The following is a 16,223-nucleotide window of genomic DNA, read 5'->3' as shown; positions in this document are numbered from 1 at the left end:
AGCCCCGCAGCCCCGCAGCCCCGCAGCCCCGCAGCCCCGCAGCCCCGCAGCCCCGCCCCGGCGTGGCCCCGCCCCCTCCTTTGTTTCCCCGGCCCCGCCCCCTGCGCGCGGCTCCCTCCCCATTGGTCTGGGGGCGGGTCCCGAGTTTTGGGCACCGCCGAGGGCGGAGCGAAGGGGCGCGGGGGGGACGTGTGCGCTTGCGCGGTGCTCCAGCCCGGCCGCAGCCTGGCGCCGGCTGCTGCTCTGCACGGAGTCGGGGCCCGAGTCCGATCCCGAGCCGGAGTCGGGCTGAGGCGGCGGCGGAGGCGGCCCCGCCCCAGGGCTCCATTGTTGAGGCGGCCGCGGCTCCTCCAGGTGCTCGGCTCTGTTTCGTTCGGCCCCGAGCGAGTGCCGCCGAGGCGGTGGCCTGAGGTGAGGCGGCGGGGCCGGACCGGACCGAGTCCGGGACCGGCAGGGGTCCGGGGTAGGGCGAAGGGCCAAGGCTGGTGTGGGTCCAGGGACTGGACGCGGGTCTCGGGGCCGGACGGGGTCCGGAGCGGGAGAGGGGCCAGCACCTGTCGGGTCCGGGGTCTGAACGGGGTCCGCGGCGGGCAGGGTTCCGCGGCCGGGGGAGGGGCCAGGGCCGGTGGGGGTCCAGGAGCTGGACGGGAGTCCCAGGACCGGACGGGGTCCAGGAGCTGGATGGGGGTCCCGGGACAGAGCGGCCGGGCTGGGCCTGGAGGAAGTCCCAGGTGGCAGGAGTCCCGGGCCCGGCGGGGGTCCCGAGTTGGGCGAGGTTCCCGTTTAGGTGGGGGTCCGCGGACCCGGCCGGGGTTTCAGGGCTAAGTGGAGGTCCAGCGGCCGGACGGAGTCCCAGGCGGCAGGGCTCCCGGGGCTGGACGAGGGTCCTGGGTCGGTGGAGGTCCCAGGCGGCAGGGACCCGGGGGCGGCGGGGGTCCCAGGGGCGGGTGTGGCATGTCCAAGCGGGACCATCGCGGGGTCGCTGCCGGAGGAGGCGGCCGCCGCCCTGAGCGCTAGTAGGATGGGAACCAGGACTGGCCGGGTCGTCGCGCATCCGGGCGCCCGGGCATTGTCTCCGCTTGGTGGGGCGCACCGAGGGGGCTGCGCGCCCGCTGCGACCCTCTGTGGACCCGCGCGTCAGTGCGCGCGCGGTGCTTCTGATCACTCAGAGTTGGGGGGCACTGTTTCGGTCCCCGCTCCCTGATGGTGTGGCTGGTTCAGTGTGTCTGTGAAGGTAGCTCTGCGTGGGCCCTTGCGCGTGGGGAATCCCAGACCGCATGCGAGTGGGAGAGACTGTTTCCGTCTTCCTTACCCCCAGGGTGTGCCTGGGTGTCTCATTGAGGATGACTGCATGGGCTCTGATTGTGGGGGTCCTGGCCACCCTGAGAGTGAGAGGCTCTTTCTCTTGCTCCCCAGCCCCATGATTGGTTAAATGAATGCGTTGCCAACCGTGGCCGTCCGTGGGACGGCGCTCCTGGTGTCCTGGCCACCCTGCGAGTTGGGAAAGTCTGGCCCTGTTCCCCTTCTCCGGGCTTGTAGGGGTGTGATCCACCACCACTGCCCGCCGCCCCCCACCCTGCGCCTGTGCGGGCTTGTGGGCGGTGGTCTGTATGGTGAGGGGGTCCTTGTGCATGTAGTGGAGCCTGGCAGGGTGTAGCGGGTTGTGCATGGGGGCGCAGTTGGCCTGGTTAGGACAGCTGACTCTCTCTTTTATTGTTTTTTTGTTTTGGTTTGGTTTTTTGCCAAATGAGGGGAAAGGAGAGCCGCATCTCAGGGCTGCCCTCCTCCGGGAACCCACCCCTCTCCGCGGCCCCGCCCTGGGCCAGGGGAATGGCAGGGCTGTCACCGGCCAGGGGGACCACGCGTCAGGCCGCCCCATTTCCTGCTGCACTGTGAGAGCCGGCTCTGATTGGATGGAGCCTAGCCCCTCTGCCCTGCGCTTCTTGATTTCTTCCGTTAGGATTGGGAAGAAAAAAAAAAATCTTTAAAGCCAGATTTAACTTTGCAGCGTTCAGTGCCTGGAGACTGGAGGAAACTCTGGCAAGAATTTGGCGGGCTGGAAAATACATTTGAAGGAGGAGAATCCACACCCACGGAATGAGGCCAAGGCAGTTACAGTTAGAGGTCAAGTTGACAAAGGGATAGGGAGAGTGAGGTTGAGGATGATGAAACTCAGATTTCAGCCCGATGTCAAGACTTGATACTGCCTTGCAGGCTCTGTATCTTTCAGCCACTTAAATAAAGGGGAAACACCTACAATGTCTCAGGGATGATTCTCTTCCTTGGGGATCTCAAAGTTGAACAAGGCAGCCTCTTCCTTTTAGGATGTTTTGTTCTGGTCCAAGACAGAAGACTGAGGCATAGGCAGCAGTAGTTCTAATATCCAAATATGGTGGTTTGTTTTGTTCACAATCGTTGTGAACAAGATGGTGTATGAGTAACAGGAGTGCCAGACAAAAATGAAATAATGGAGTTGTTGCTTTTATACAGTCCAGACTTAGCATGGAGACCCTCCCCAGTGTTCAGCTCTTCCCTCTCCCCCACCTACAGCTGCTGTCCTTCTAGGTCGTCTTACCCATTCTTACCTGTCGGTTTCGGTGACGCCTGCTCTTGGAAGTCTTCCCTGAAATCTTATGTCCTGCCCTCTAGAGCTATGGTCTTTGAGGACAGGGTGGTTAGCTGTAGTGGAGTGATAAAGATGGGCACAGTTTGTATCCAGAGCTGAGAAGAGGCATATTTAAATGGGAGGGTGTTGTTTGTTTGTTTTCCCCTATACCATGGTTCCAGATAGTTCATGTGATTTATTTCTTCACCATTCTGTGATTCTTCAAGTCTCAGAATGGTTTTTAGAATAATATTTGTCGTTACTTCCTAGTATTTCCTGCACAAGCGAGTACAGTGTTCTTCATTAGCATTCATTTGGTCTCATTCTGTCTCCAGAATTCAAGGTACTGTTGGTTCCTGCAAAGCTACCCGTTCTGGGTTTCACTTTCTTCACCTTTGAGAGTCTTAACATGGGGGAAGAATCTTCTTAGTCCTAAACCTTTCAAGCTTTTAACCTAATAGAGCAGAGGAAAGCCCTCGTAGCAGGAGTGTAGACATAATGGAGATCTGTGAAAATACAGATCCAGAAGTAGAAGTTCTTTTCTTTTTCTTCCAGAAGTTTAGGTGCGTGGGTGTACACTTTGTCTCAAATGTAAGGACAGTAGAATATGATGGAAACTGAAGCAAATTTCGAGATTGTCTTGCCTGTTCTTTATAATTATGCTGTCCTTGCAACATCTGCATTGTATCAAATCGGTTTGATGTTTTCCTTAATGAAGTCATTGGGTGCAGAACTCTGGTCTGGAGCATTTCGTTGAACTTTTGAGTGTCAGATGAAGGCGTCCAACTGTGGGCTTATGTACGTCCCAGTCTCTCACAGAGTTTTTTAATTTGCAGAGTCTGAAATAAGTGGAATTTGGAGAGTGCCTCGAGTAGGTGTGTGTGACTTTATATGATGGTTTAAAGCACAGTTGAAAATTGTTGCTTGCAAAAAATTATGTCCTATGTTCAACGGCCTAAAAGGAAACTCCGCTTCTAAGGAATATAGTAATAATCCTTTAAACTATAAATCTCTCTCTAGTTTCTCTGTTTCGTAAGATGGGAATTTGGCGGGCTTGGTTTCCTGAAAGCCCCATGTCTGTCTGTAGAAAGGATAGGTAGTTTTCTCTGCCATTCTTATTTGAGTGATTGCAGGGATTAAAAATAAGATAAACCGTCTGGTAGCAATACCACCGAATTAGGATTTTCACTTAACTCAGTAGGAGTTTTGTCCTTTTTTTGGTTCGCATCCTTTCCTAATTAAAAAAAAAAAAGTGCTTTGTTACATGCTGTACGTGATTTGTTTTGTTCACAATTTTATTTTAGGAGAGGCCTTCAAAAACTCAGCTGGATCTTCTTTGTGGGTTTCTTAGGATGTTTTGATATTCCCACCGAAACTTAACCAGTTAATGCTTTTTCTGTGTCGAGATGACCATTTCGTTCATAGCTGGCTGGATCTTTATATGGTTTCAATGAAAAGGGGTCTCCCATGGAATAGAATGCCTGGGGTTAGAGATGGCAGAGCTTGGACTCTGCATTTCAAAGCTGTCCTCTCTTTTTCTTTGACCCAGGATCCCTAACATGAAGCCTCATTCACCTGCTTTCAAGGATTGATGGCGCTGCCGCTGCTGCTGCTGCTTCTGCTTCTTCTTCTTCTTCTTCTTCTTCTTCTTTTTAGGATTATGATATTTTATAAAACACCTTTTTCTTTTTCTATTTTTGCCTTAAAGTCAGTCTTTGGTGTTCTAGCCTAATTTCCACCCCAAGCCCCATATCACCCACCAAATGGATTTTCTTCTCCCTTTTTAATTTAATTTATTTATTTATTTATTTATTTATTTAAAGATTTTATTTATTAATTTGACAGACAGAGATACAAGTAGGCAGAGAGGCAGGCAGAGAGAGAGAGAGAGAGAGAGGAGGAAGCAGGCTCCCCGCTGAGCAGAGAGCCCAATGCGGGGCTCGATTCAGGACGCCGAGATCATGACCTGAGCTGAAGGCAGAGGCTTTAACCCACTGAGCCACCCAGATGCCCCACCCTTTTTAATTTTAAAGTGCTCATCATGTATATGCCTGTTATCACAGGCTACCTCAAGATCTTTTTGCCTGTTGGCAGGATATAAAGACAAGTGACATAGTGACGACCACTCCCTTTGGTTCTCTTGGGCAGGAGATGTGAACTAGACCCCCAGTCCTGGTAGGGATTCGTGAAGTCCAAGTGCGTCTTGGACTTCAGCTCCCCTAGCGGTAAAAAGGAGTGAGCTGTTAGTTATGCCTCTTCTTTGTAGCTCAAGAGGTTGTTCTGGGGATGAAATGAAATCAGGGATGTGGTGCAATTTGTTAAGTTGTAAAATAGTACGTTGCCCAGGATTTTCAAAAAAAAAAAAAAATGCTTCATGCACAATTGAATGAACCCAGGTTGTTCTTAGATCTCTAAATGTTTGGTCCTTAGTGGATGCTTCATTTAGGATTGTTTTTCACCTTTCATTGGCCAGTGTGTGGCCATGTCATGTGGAGTCACCGTTAATCCTTTGTAAGCGGGACGACAGCACGTGTGGGATGTAGCCTTTACCATCTCTTCAGGCTTGTGGGATCCCATGTGTGCTCCTTTAATGCATTTGAGCAAGGTGTGGGGTCAGGCAATAGGCATTCTGAGGTCAAGGTCAGCCAGCGCTCACCAGCTCACATCAGAGCTACCCGGCTCGAGGGAGCAGCGGGCATCAATCAGCTCCAGGGTTTCTCGAGCCTTCCCCACTCTGGCCAGCCCACTCTGGAGAATGGGCAGTACTTCCCAGGGTCTCTTTCTCTCTCTCCTGCCTTTGCTTCCTCTCTGCTGACTGCTCAGTGTCTCTGAGCTGCGCCTGCCTCCTCGTGGAGGGGTACAACGGCTCATAAAACACAGCACTTCTCCTCTAAGAATCCACCTTTTATGCACAGATATTAAATTATACCATCATGCAGCTCAACAAACCTTAACATGGGTTACCTGTGATGCGCCCAAGTCCCATGGTAGGTGTGGACATATGATATGGGACACCGTGACTGGAGCATGAAGGGCAGGGGGCTCCACGGTCCAGGGGGGAGGGGCAGGAGACCTGGGCGTGGTCTCAGCACGGTGCAGTGCAGTGAGTGTGGCCAGAGGTCCAGAGGAGAGTGTGGAGGCTGGGTTGGTATGCACAATCCAACATTCGTTTCCCTACCTGCTGCTTAGAGTTTATTGGGCAAGACAGGTGTCTGCAGGTTTCTAAGTTGAAAGGCAGGGAATTACCCCAAATCTAAACTTTGCAGAATGTTCTGGGCACTTCTCAATTCCCCGAATCTGCATTTGTCAGAACAGATCTCTAATGTCTGGACGGCCGTCACTGTCTGTCGACTGCAAGTCACTTTACTCTTTCTGAAGGTCAGCCGGGGGACAGGCACTCTGCGGGGTGTTTTCGCCTGTCCCACTGTATGGGCGCCTGTGACTGCTGGAACAAAGTGTCACACGCTGAGTGACTTTAGAACGACGCAGATTCCTTATCTTACAGTTCTCTAGGTGAAAAGTCTGACTCTGGCCTCACCCGGCAAAAAACAAGGTGTGGGCAGGGCTGCGCTCTGTCCTGGAGAATCTGGGGAAGAATTGCTTCCAAGCTCGTGCAGATTATCAGCCGAATATAGTTCCTGCAGTCGTTGGAATGAGGCCCCTGTTTCCTTTCTGGCTGTCAGCCGGCGCGCCGCCCACGGCTCCTAGAGGCCTCTTTCTGGTCCTTGCGCACAACCCACCAGGCCCAGAACCAGCAGGGACCCCCAAAGCCTGCCCCAAGCTCTCTGACCTCCCCTTCTGCCACATCTCTTCTACTTGGAGAAAGTTCTTGACTTTTAAGGGCTGGCGTGATCTGATGTGGCCCACCCAGATAACCCAGGATAACCTTCCCATCTAAGGCTGATGGCAAAGTCCCTTTGCTGTGAATGTGACATACTCATGGGTTCCAGAGTTAGGGACATCTTTGGGGACTGTCATTCCGCCTTCCACAGTTCGCTGATCCATTTATGACAGCAGCCAATGAAGTTGTGACCGTTACCCTAATTGATACATAAATTAAGGAACGCACCAAAATTTTAAGCCGATCGATAGGACCATTAAGATCCCTATTAAGTGACAAGATGGTTCTGCTTCGCTGTTGAGCTGTGGGTGTGATTCACAGCCCTAGAGACAAGTCAGTCAAAGGCATAGTAACTTTTGGGCTTTGGGCTACTTAAGTAGTTGACTCTGATCAGAGAAGTTTTGCCAAGTCAATAGAGGAATTCCTCCGTTAGAAAAACCAGCCTTGGGGTGGGGGTCTTGCCTTTTCAAGGTTTACACGAAGGACTCTGTCCTTATGGGGTAGAGAGTGCAGGATTCCATGTCCATTTCTAGAATGGAAACAGCTGAGTCAACCCAATGGGGATTCTCATTCCTGAGTTTTAGAGAGTCTGTTTCAAGGCTGAGGCAAAGCCTAGTAAACAAAGTTTTCACTTTCATTGATAATCAGGAATGAGGTATACTGGCTGGTCAAGGAGACAATTGGTGATGATCACCAAGTATTTAAGACCAAGCGTGACCTCATTTGATCATGTGGCTGTTTTTAATCCTTTTTCATAAGGATTTTTTTTCCCCTTACAACAAATGACAAGCTCTGATTCGAAATAAACTTCCTGTAAGAAAGCAGAATCTAGAATTCTAAGACTTTCCAGCTGGCCTCCAGGAATTTATGAACTGCCTGAGACCCTGGGCAAACATTTTGTGTGTCTGTGCCCGTGTGTGTGTTTAGCGGGGAGAGGAGTTCCAGCTTTGCCATTCATTTTCAACGGGGTTGAGTTCTGGAAGGCTTAACACACCACTCAGTGTGATGTTCCTGCCGCTCAAGTATCAGATTTTGTTTAAAAATTTAATACTCGTTTTGAACAAAGTTCTTCTACAGGCCCATACTTTTAAGAGTCAAAAGTTCTGGGGCACCTGGGTGGCTCAATGAGTTAAAGCCTCTGCCTTCACCTCGGGTCATGATCCCAGGGTCCTGGGATTGAGCCCCACATCGGGTTCTCTGCTCAGTGGGGAGCCTGCTTCCTCCTCTCTCTCTCTCTGCCTGCCTCTCTGCCTACTTGTGATCTGTCTGTCAAATAAATAAAAATCTTTAAAAAAAAAAAAAGTCAAAAGTTCTGTGAGACTGAGAACAAAAACACAGCAATCACCTACCCCGCCCTTCTCCACCCTGATTCCTGCTCCTCAGAGGCCATCATTTTAAAGTTTCAGCTCTTTCCTTCAGATTTGGTGTGTGTGAAACATCCTACTATTTAGAAGCCGATCTGGGTCCCTTATCCTATCGTCTCCTCCCGCTACCACCTCTTTCTGTCCTGTCCTGTGTGTGATTACGTTAAAGGTTTTGCTGGAGAGTTTAGCAGCACTTAGGACAACTGTGGAGATGTTATTCACAGCTGAGATGTTGGGTCTATTTTGATTACGTTTCCTTTCTTTTTCCTAGAGTTTGTTTTGCCTAGTGTTCTTTGTATCTGTTGTTTATTCACCCCTCACCCGACAAGTGTCAGTCTCCCCTCAGTACATCCACACCCACCAGGTAATAATTCTTCTGAACTTCCCATCCTGCTGCCTTTCCTCTCCAGTGCCTGCCTGCTAGGCCTGCTGTGACTCTCCTCCTAGATCTTCCCCCATCACCCTGAGAGTTTCTCTTTCCTGGCTTAAGCAAGATTCCTCCTTTTTTTAGTTTTCTCTCTTACTTTGGTGGAGCATACCTACTAGTAGCTGTCGAAGATATATACATTTTTTGAGATCTTGTATAATGTTGAACTATTTCACTCTCGCATATAATTGACCATTTGTCTGAGTATAGAATTCTGGGCTAGAGGGGCACCTGGGTGGCTCAGTGGGTTAAGCCTCTGCCTTCGGCTTGGGTCATGATCTCAGGTTCCTGGGATCGAGCCCTGCATCGGACTCCCTGCTCAGTGGGGAGCCTGCTTCCCTCTCTCTCTCTCTCTCTCTGCCTGCCTCTTTGCCTACTTGCATTCTCTCTGTCAAATAAATAAAATCTTTAAAAAAAAAAAAAAAAGAATTCTGGGCTAGAAATAATTTTCCTGCAGAATTTTGAAGACTCTCCTCAGAATTCAAGTTCCAATGGGACAGTCAATGTGTCCAAAGCCATTTCTTTGTAGGTGACCCACATATTCCTTTGCATAATCTTTTAGACCCTTGTTTTTCCTGGTGTTTGGAAATTTTGTGATGGTCACATCATGATGGGGGTCTTGTTTTTGTTCCTTATGTTGGGCACTTAGTGGGCCTGCCCCTTCTGTGGACTCCTACCCTTTATTCTGAGCTCACATGCCCCTACAGGTCTTCTGCACTCTTCTATTTACCTACTTCTTTGTCTCTAATTTCCTTTTTGGAAGATTTCTCCAGCCTTTTCTCTAAACCCTCCTATGACTTTTTATTGCTATATACATTTTTTTTAGTATTAGGAACTCCTTTATAGCCCCCGAAAATATATATTTTTTACCGTACCATCCTTTCTGGTTTTGAGGATGTGGTCAGATGTGGTTTTATTGCATTAGACATCCTGGAAGAAAGGTTTATTTTTACATGGCTTCTCAGTTTGATTATCTAACAAAGCCTGGCATATCTGATAGTAGTTTCATGACACTACTGCATTCTGAGAGAAAAACTCCCTTTCAGCCCATTATCTGTTTTTCAATATGGAAAAAGAAAGGTTACCTTTCAGTCCTTGGAGGCATGAGACATAGTGTTTGTATGTTTCCAAACACCCTCTTCAAACACATTTCTTTCCCGTCCATGCATGTCGCAGCTAAATTTTGCCCTCCGCTTCATAAACCTAAGCACGTCCATTCAGTACTCTATGTGTGGCTGCCGTCCATGAGTTCAGAGTTTGGAAATCCTTGTGTCCTTTTACTTGACCTGGCACACTCCTAGTTGATCGTGCCCGTACATATGGTGTGCGGCACTGCTGGTGGCAGGCAACCTTGAGAAAGCTCCTTTTCAAGGTCTTTTTTTAACCATAAAAAATATTGGGAAAAGAAAAAAGAAGGAGTAGTAATGCTGGATTCTTGTTCTGGACCCTAGGTAACGGTGCCACAAACTAGGGGTATTTTTAGCCGTGGTGGGTAGGGCAAGGTTTGGGGCTATCGGCTAGTCTGGAACTTTCTAGCATAAGCAGTGTACAGAAATGGCTTCTTGGGAGCAGGACACAGGCCTCCTGGTGGTAGTGGGGTGTTTGATGAAGACCTGTGTGACAGATGTCCAAAGAAGAAAGGAGAATGCAGGAACCCTACATGGAGAGTGGCTCTTGAAAAGTAAAGGGTTTTCCAGAACATTTAGAGCATGCAATTCTCAGTTATGTTAACTCTCTGATGTGGAAACAAAAGTGAAAGTGACAATCAGGGTGAATCTTGAGGACACTTGGCATGATATTTTCTTGTGAAAATCCCCTCTTCCCAATTAATTCAGATTTGTATATTGGGAGGTCCTACGTAAGTTACTTGATTTTTTTTTTTTTCTCCAGGTGGGTTATTTCAGTTTTCCTGTTCTGGAGGCGTGACCCTCTATGTTAGTCCTTTTAGCCTGCTATAGCAGAAGACCGAAGACCAAGTGGCTTGTAAACCCCCAGAATTTAAATCTGGAGTTCTAGAGGCCAGAAGTCCAAGATCAGTGTTGGCCCATTCAGTATGTGGCGTGGACCCTCCTGGCTCATAGATGACGTCTTCTTGCACTGCCCTTGTGTGATGGAAGGATAACAGGGCGCCCTGGGGTCCTCTTTATAAGGGCACTAATCCCATTTAGGGTGGCTCTGCCCTCATGACCTGGTGGCCTCCTGAGGGCCCTGCCTCCTAAGACCATCCCCTTGGGGGTTCAATTTCAACATAGGAACATTCAACATAGGAATTTCAACATTCGGTCTGTAGGACCTTTGGAGAAGCTCGGGGTCCTGTATCACTCCCCCATCCCTACCTCTTCTGTGGGTTGAGTGCTTACTGTGCCCAAGGCACTGTGCCCAGCACTTTCCATCCGTACCTCACTTTGTCTCTGTAGCCACTCTGTGGGGTAGGTCATGTCCCCATTTTGCAGGCAACAAAATAAGATGAGAGTCCTGGGGACTAGAGTTAGCAGTCTGCGTGACGTAGAAGAAAAGCTGGTAATGCTTTAGGAATGATCCCCATTGACTAGACTTAGTGTGGGGATCACGTCCCGATATACACATGTAGCAAACCCTGATGTCCTATCCTTCAGACTCATCCCATTGTCGTTTGTCAGTTGCATCTCAGTTTAAACACCAGAGAGAAGGAGACACTGAATAACTTGCTTAAGATCCCATGGTAAGCAGAACTCAAATGTCAAGGCCAAAGCCCGGGTTCCTGACTCCTGACTCCATGCTATGAGGCCTTTTTATCTGCTTGGGCTCCTTGGTGGCCTGGCTGAGAGTTGACTGATGTGCCCAGGACCTGTCATAATGGAGCTTTTCACGGTGCCAGCAACTCCTGCTTGGCAGCCCTGTGGCTCTTGCTGCCTTTGACCTTCAGGGTGCTCCTTGGGGTATGGGTGTGTCCTCAGTGTCCGTGCCCCCTGCACTGCCTGTGTCAGCCATGTGGCAGTGAGCATGCCTCGTCTGGGAGCAGGAGTCCCAGCCTAGGCGGCCTGTCCAACTGCGTGGGGAGAGGGGCAGACGTGTGTCGATTGGCTCTTGTGGCTTGTGACAAATGCTGGCAGAGGCGGGAACCAGATGCTCTGGGACATTATCAGGGGTGGGGGGGCATGGTGCCCCAGAGGATGTGGTTTGGAGGTGGACTGTGGAGGAGCAGTGGGGTTCCCAGAGGCTTTGTTGGCCCTCTGAAGATTCCAGGCAGTTGGTCCGACTTGGATGGCTTTTCCCGAATTCACAGTATTTTTAGTGCAGGGCAGAAATGGACCAGAGCAAGGGAGCCTTCTGTGTGTCATGAATGTGGTGAGTCTTCAGAGTCTAGCAGATTGGGCCAGCCTGGACCATGAGAGAAGAGCCTGGGCCACCCACCCGGCTGGATACCTGTCAGGCGAGGCCCAGAGGAGGTCATCATGCCTGGACCCTGCATGCCAGCTGCCCCTGAATTTGGGGGAGTACAAAGGAAGCTGCTGTACTGTGCATGAGGGCCACCACCCGTGACATTTAGCCCGCCCCCTGGGTGCGTTAACCTCAGAGAACAGAGGGGTCCTACCAATCCACACCCGGCCTCCCTGACACTGAACCATTCCTTGTACCACCATGGAGGGCATTTCCGAAGCCTCCAGATGCTGGCCGTCTGTCAGCTGCCCATGGAGCTTGGGGAGAGCAGCCAGGGGTGATGGCCAAGACACGGGCCCCCAGGCCTGGGCTGGCATCTGGCCCTGCCACTTGCTGATGAGCCGTGTAGAATCTTGGGCTCATCTGTAACTTCTGTGAGCCTCTTAGATGATGTGGAAACACAGCCTTCTTGGTTAGGGGATCAGGTGTGTGAGGCAATGAACCTGAAGTGCTTTGTGTGCGCAAGGTGTGTAGACTAGTGGAGGGTTGCTGAGTGCGATGGCATGGCTGGAGTTATTGGGGGTAGTGACAGCTTTGACTCGGGTGCACCCTGGTGGAGAATGTCACCCAGCCTGGGGATAAGGGCTGCAACAGCGCAGGGGCGGGCGTGGGAGCCTCTGACTTGCACAGTGAGCATCGGCACAGAGCCGCAGGATCTGTCACTGTTGGTAAAATTTGCATCCCTGGTTTGCAGCCACCTGCAAACCTGAGGACCTCCTGGGTCGGATACACACAGCTCATGCTGGATGGTTGGTGCAGCCTTCCCGAGCTGCTGGAGGGGCAGCACATCCATGCTGGGTGAGGGAGCCCAGGCTGCCCAGCACCGTGTCTGGGCTCAAGCTCTGCAGGAAAGGTGCCCGGAAAGGCATGGGCGATTAAAGTTTTGTTTGTGATTCTGAAGCGGATTTAAGAGGGAGTGAATAGAGCACACCAGAGTCTCCACCCGAGCTTGGAGAAATCACCTCCTAATTATGGATCAGTGAGTGTGAGTTAGAACGGCCCATACCTACGTTGCAGAGTGGACACAATTGCTGTGTTTTGGTGATGCTCCAAGAGTCTGGGTGCCATCGCACATCATCGATGGAAAGGGGCCTGGGTGAGGGGCCATCAGCCTCATCCTGAAGCATCTTAGTGTTCTCCCTGGGGGACAGGGGGCCGGGATGAGGGTGCCCACAGTTGGGAGTGTGTGTCAACCGCTTTATGTACAAGCTGAAGAGTAATTACCATTTTTATTAAAGATGAAGACAGAGGGATGCCTGGGTGGCTCAGTCGGTTAAGCGGCTGCCTTCAGCTCAGGTCATGATCCCAGCGTCCTGGGATCAAGTCCCACATCCAGCTCCTTGCTCTGCAGGGAGCCTGCTTCTCCCTCTGCCTCTGCCTGCCACTCTGCCTGCCTGTACTCTATCTCTCTGACAAATAAATAAATAAAATCTTTTTTAAAAAAGATGAAGACAGAAGCTTAGTGGCGTTAAGGGACTTTCTCAGAGTTGCACAGTTGTTAAGTGGAAAAGTGAGATGCTGACGAACTCTGGGGCTTAACCCCAAAGTCCTTGAACTTGCCTCAATACCCGGTCACTTCCATGGCGGTGAGGGAGGGACTAAGAACCCCAAAACATGGGGCTTTGTGGAAAGGGTCTCCAGACTTGGGACATGCCACATCACGCTTCCAAGTTACAGGGTGACTCTGGAAAAAAGCCCCTGGTTTAAGACTTTTCTTTGTGGAAGTAGATAAAGAGCAAACATATGTGAAAGGCAAAGCTGTGTACCCAGCACCGGCTGGAGCAGGGGGGTCAGCCACCTGCACTTGGCAGAGACCCAGAGGCAGGCAGAGCGGTGGGGAGGGAAGCTTCCCAGAGGAGGAAAGGGGGCTCTCAGGTGAGCCCGACGGAAGGGGCCATCCCAGGTGGCTGGTGAGGGGAGCGGGTTTGGCTTTCTTGGGTTGGTCCTGAGTCCGAGGCAGGACAGAAACCAGGGATGGTGTCCGGTATCAATCCAGTCCTGGCCGATGGTCACAGAGGTCATTGTTGGGTTCCTGGATTGTCCTTTGAGAAGTCTGTCTGTCTGTCTTCCTGCGGATCTGGCTTCTAGCAGGCAGGTTCCCTGCATGGATCTCTGTGGGTGAGGGGCCAGTTCCCTGAGTGGATTGCTGCGGATAAGGGTCTGGGTTGCTCTGGGTAAGGGTCTCCCTGTGGGCTGTGTGTCTGTTCGTTGTCTTTTTGTATATCTCAGTCTCTCATCTTTCTCTTACCGGTAACAGTATTAAATGCCAGATATGTCAGAAATTTTGTAGCTGTCATATGACCCCCGGAGGAATTTTTTACATTGACATTGACATCACTGACTGTAAACTGTGGGACCATTACCGCCAAGATTTACAATAGAAAAGCTTCAATAATGTCCCCTTGGTGTGGTTACAAGATTCATTCGTTGTTATAAAAATCTGCTCTTGTCCGCGATTGGGTCTTTGTCATCACTTTGTGGTTAGTCCACACCCCTGTGTTTCTCATCTCCTATGCCCTTCATGGTTGGTCTTGGCTTGTCCGCCTGGTCAGTGAGGTTGAGTTTTGTCACCTTGATTGGTACCAGGGTATTGAACTGTGGGTCAGTCCACTGATCGCACTGATTAACTGGGATGCAGGGAAATGCTCTAGCGTTTTTGGTGGCAAAGCAGGGAATAAAAGTCCGTGTACCTGCCAGTGTGGTTCAGGGAAGGCCAAACATGCCCCCCAAAAGGAAATATTTTTATAACTGATTTTCGTATAGCTCTGCTTCTCGTTCTTATAAGCACAGAAATTTTAAGTTGGCCTTTACATGTTAAATAAATGTAAACAATAGTGACTTGTTGACATAGAGATTGCCATTTTTCCTATTCATTCATTTACTGATTCAACATGATTGACAGGACACTGTTATGGGCCTCCCAGCTTCAGCGGAGAGCTTGCATGCAGTCTGCACTGTGTGGATACACCGTGAGAAGGTGGCCGTCTGCGAGCCAGGGGTAGAGCTCTCTGCAGGAGCCGCATTGACGGGCACCAAGGTCTTGGACTTCCAGCCTCCTGAACTGGGAGAAATCAACTTCTGTTGTTTATGGCCCGAGATGATGAATATGGACATGGTTTAGACTACTGTCATCTGTATAGAAGTTGTATGTGCTAGTAAAATAAAGCATGGGACTTTGTAGGTGGAGACAGCACGGTGATCCCAGGCCTAGTACCGTCGCTCAGGTCCTCCCAATGACGTCCTGTCTGTATTAGGACAGCTTCTTCATCCCTCTGCACCCTACCCCACGTCAGGAATAAATCATGCATGGTGTCCTGCTTTTAGCATTCCTCATCGGTACAAACCCCTTTTGTGATTTTCCGTTGTTAAGAGAGGGCAGGTTCCTTTGCTTGGCATTCAAGGCCTTCGTGATCTAGGCACCGTCTACAGGTTTGGGCTCATCTGTCTCTCACTGTCGCCAACCTTGCCCTCCAGCTGGTCGTGTGAGCCCGTCTCTGAAGCCCAGTGTAGGAGCTACACGTAAGACGCACAATCTCCTGCCTCTTCCAACCTTGCCCATCCTTCGAGATGTGAAGTCCTCCCTCTCCACGACTCCCTCCCAACACTCCGATTAAAATTGCTCCGGCGTCCTTACAACTCTGAATTATTGAATTAACACAGTGAACTGTGGGTTAGCTCTTCCTAGGTACCTTAGTTCTTGTATTGTCAGGTTAGAAATGTTTGCTTCGGTCCTGGATTTTGACCATGTGACCTGAGCAGTACAGTGACATTCAAAGGGTGCTTGAGAGCGAAAGGGGTCTCCCATAAGCGCATGACCGGCTGCGTTTGCATCCTTGAGGGTTTTCTGAGCATGGTCAATTTATGGATAATTTTGTCTGCTTTAAAAAACAGATGTCGGTGTAGTGTAAACACTATTATTCGATGTTGAGATTGTTCCCAGTCTTTTGGAACAAGAAGCCATGCTGCGTTGTACATAACCCCTGTGTGGGTGTGTGAGTATGTTAGCGAGATGGTTCTAGAAGCGGGGCTGCCGAAATTCTGACTGGGCAATGCTAGGTTCCCGTTCATCAGGGCTGGACAGTTTAATCCTCTCTATGTCAGTGTCTAAGGTGCCCATTTCCTTCCTCTCGACAACATGGTAAGTCCTCAGGTTGTTCTTTGACAATCTAATAGATAGATTAAAAAAAAAAAATTAGGCCTATTTTAAAAAGTAGGGGACCGAAGCTAAGAGAAGTTAGGGAATTTGCCTGGTCTGCTAGAGCTGGCTAAGCCATGACCTGAATTTAGCCTTTTAAATTTCAAAATGTGTTTTCTTTGGAGGCAAGCTGGCATAAAATATACATTGCCATTGACAAATTAATAAGTATGTACTCTTTACTCCTTCTCCTGGAATTACAGGCCGTGTGTGTGTGTGTGTGTGTGTGTGTGTGTGTGTGTGTGTGTGTGCGTGAGTGCGTGCGCGCAGAGGGGATTTTCAGAGTAAGAGAATTTTTTTATTGAGACTAGGACAGTCCTCTGCAGATGGTAAAATAAAATTAGTAGGTTCTTCTGATTTTAAATCTCAAA

At 50.1% G+C, this 16,223-nt stretch overlaps 1 protein-coding gene across 3 annotated transcripts in view; it reads left to right on the top strand.

The window, feature by feature from the left end:
* Nucleotides 1-340: 340 nt before the first annotated feature.
* The window catches only part of LOC111148945 (actin filament associated protein 1), a 131,199-nt gene continuing 115,316 nt past the window's right edge, over nucleotides 341-16,223 (top strand). For 2 of the 3 annotated variants that reach the window (XM_022505775.1, XM_022505773.1), the window contains exon 1: nucleotides 341-411. The gene's annotated coding sequence lies outside the window, so the exon portion shown is untranslated. The remainder of the gene's footprint in view (nucleotides 412-16,223) is intronic. The other variant, XM_022505774.1, reaches the window with a different exon arrangement.

The sequence above is a fragment of the Enhydra lutris genome, unplaced genomic scaffold, assembly GCF_002288905.1.
Source record: "Enhydra lutris kenyoni isolate GAN:26980312 unplaced genomic scaffold, ASM228890v2 scaffoldscaffold21, whole genome shotgun sequence".
Taxonomy (NCBI): Eukaryota; Metazoa; Chordata; class Mammalia; order Carnivora; family Mustelidae; genus Enhydra; species Enhydra lutris.
Note: the sequence above shows the minus strand (reverse complement) of the source record. Positions and strands in the feature narration are given on the sequence as shown.